General features: G+C 39.2%; 1 long non-coding RNA gene across 1 annotated transcript; it reads right to left on the reverse strand.

The window, feature by feature from the left end:
- Positions 1–1,895: 1,895 nt before the first annotated feature.
- Positions 1,896–2,583, reverse strand: LOC307044193. The gene is made up of 3 exons (XR_013809563.1): positions 2,551–2,583; positions 2,322–2,450; positions 1,896–2,087 (listed from the first exon to the last, which is right to left on the reverse strand). It is a non-coding gene; the product is annotated as an uncharacterized lncRNA (long non-coding RNA).
- Positions 2,584–2,939: the final 356 nt, after the last annotated feature.

Here is a 2,939-nt window from a genome sequence, read left to right on the forward strand (position 1 = left end):
ATAAAATAAAATACTAGAGATACTTAGCTCAATCAAAGTAGGATTTGCCTCCTCTTTGCCTCCCTCGTGACTCCCGCAGGACTCCAATGTCTTTGTCAGTCTTACTCCCGCACGACTCCAATGTCTTTGTCAGTCTTCGTCTTTCTGACGCTGAAGCTGAAAGACTCCAGGAAAGACCTCTTGTTTTTGATCAGAATCACACAGTGAGTGTTTGCTATGAAAATAAATACTGCTGTGTGTGCTTTCAGAAAAAAACCCTGCAGATTTATCAGATTTTCTTTTACATGTTCAAACATTTTTTGGTGTTGGATACTTTATGTTTGTAGCTTTTTGCTAAACATGAACGAGTATCAGAAGCAGAATCCCTTTATTCCCACAGAGGGTACATTTACATTGTTACAGCAGAAAAGAGCCAAAGAAAGCTTAATGTTACCCAAGTAGCATGCATAAAAAAACAAAATTAAAGATAAAACAATCAAAAGAAAAAAGGTATGTAGTTGCCATGACGGAATCTGTATTAATAATAATTTACATGACTTATTACTGATTGCTGTCAGCGAATATATACATTTTATTTATTGGGATGAATCTAATCTGTCCTCTTCTCAGAGTCATGCAAAGAACATCCACTTTACGCAGAGATTAAAGTCTGACACTGTTTCACATTCGAGTTGTGTTGCTCCCCGCATTGAACTCACTGAAGTCATCTGTATTATGTTACATAACATCAGCTGGATGTTACCAAATGACACAATTGAACATTTTTGTATTTCTGTACCTCCACCAGTTGGCAAAAACACTTGGTATGCTTGTTAGTTCTTAGAACTTGAAGCAGAACATATCTACATTTGCTTAAACACTAACTCTAATGCATCCCTAGTCGCCACCCTACTGAACCCAAGTTGTGAGCCAAATTACAGGAAAAGTATTCAACCAAGGACCCGGAGCTTTCAGTGATTTATTGTGCCGTGATCACGGTGGTCCAATCAAAGACAAATGATCTGTTAGTTATATATCGTCCTCTGTGTTCTCTAATATACATGGAGCCTTGTGTGAACACATGTGTCCACTCTAACCAGAGATTAGTGGTACCTGGACTCCAGGCTAAACATACCTCTGACCTTGGGACATTTCCCTAAATCCTAAAAGCTCATGACAGATTGCAGCAATTGTGTGTTTGCTTCAGTAAAACAGCATCACCCATCCACTCAGCATGACAAAATCATCAGTAACATGTCCAATATCCATGCTGAACTCAGAAACGAGGAGGAAATACTATAGCACGGTGTAAGAGCAGCAGCAGCAGACATCCAGCACGGCCCCTGGTAAACACTCACAATGCAGACTGTTGGAATTGTGTGCAGTTAACCTGCAATGTGCAATATAAACATAATCCTTTTTACATGCAAAAAGGAATTTATATAATATCTCAACACTTTCATATTTTTACTTAGCTATCTGAATGCTGATACAAATGTTTAGCCATGAATGAGAACTTATTTATCTTTATTGAATTACCAATGGGTGTTTCTCAATATTGAACATGTTAGCTTAATCTTTATTAGTGTACGCCTTTTTTGAATGCCATGTCACTTTTGCTGTAGCACTGTAGACTTCCCCGCTGTGGGACTAAGTGTGGCGGGATGGTCCTTTTAAAAAAAGGCAGAACCACCCAAATACCAAAATGCCTCACAGCACCACCAGGGGAATTTCTTCCCAGGAGAAATTTAAACCTCAGAAATAAGAAGGCTCTACAAGTTTGTGACTGACACAAGACAGTTCACTTTATATTGAAAAGGTTTAACAGTTTATTTCAAAATGTCAATCACATTTATTTGTTTATTCTTGGTAAAAACACTTTATATAGAAAATTACTAAAAATCAATGAGGGGAAAAGGGGAGTGGGCAGATGCCAGCCAGGGGGAGGCAGTCTAACAGGGCTGTGTCCCACTTACCCACCACCGGTGCTTACTGCAAACCAAAACTCACTGCAAATCAAAACTCACTACAAAGTGTGTCCCAGTGCTCCTACAAGCCGTGAAGGGAATCAGACTGTGTGCCTCCACCACTAGCTGGCTCCAACTCCACTACAAGGGGCAAAGCAACAACAAATTAGTATAAAGCAGAAGAAACAATTATCCAGCTGGTCCAAACGAGCAAACAGTAAAATACACTAAAATCCTAAATATAAGACAGCAAATCTAAATTGAAACAAAAACCGAACTCAAGCAAAACCTAACTGTAGCAAAACCTAACTGTAGCAAAACACATTGTATATTAGATTACAATACAGAAGTACACATTTAGAACTTTAAACTTACCACTACTCAGTATGATGAATACTAAAGTACTAAGGACCAACACACATCCCTCCAGGTTAACAGGACTTCAGGCATCACATTTGGCCAAAGGAACACCAGGTGGACCAGGATACAAGCTGACAGTATAGGCTAATACAAATGAATGTAGTTTACTGTTAATATAAGATGCACATGAGGAATATTAGGTTGCTGATCAAACATGACATCCAGTATCTGACAATGTACCTACCCTTAAGGTGGCAACAGGCAGGCAGCAAACGGACCAAAGGCTGCCATGATGCCACCACAGGTGCCTTAAATACCCCTGAGTTAATTAGGGGTTGGCTCTGGGGGAGGAGTTTACCTACTTTAGGTGATGGTGAGTTCAGGGCCAAGAGATGAGTGTGGGACAGTTACCTGAATCCAGTGTTCCTGCTACAAAAGAAATTCTGATTCTGAAAAAAAGCAGAACAAAAACAGTAGTGTTTTCGATCTGTGCATTTTATTTAAATGTGCAACAGGAGCAACATCCAATACAAGGGTGAATTCTCCCCATGTACAGACAGAGAGATTGAAATACCGTTTCCCACAATCCCGAATATAAAAATACAAATATACAAATATGTATAAAATATGTAT

This window comes from Notothenia rossii (genome assembly GCF_949606895.1).
Source record: "Notothenia rossii genome assembly, chromosome: 6".
NCBI classification, from domain to species: domain Eukaryota; kingdom Metazoa; phylum Chordata; class Actinopteri; order Perciformes; family Nototheniidae; genus Notothenia; species Notothenia rossii.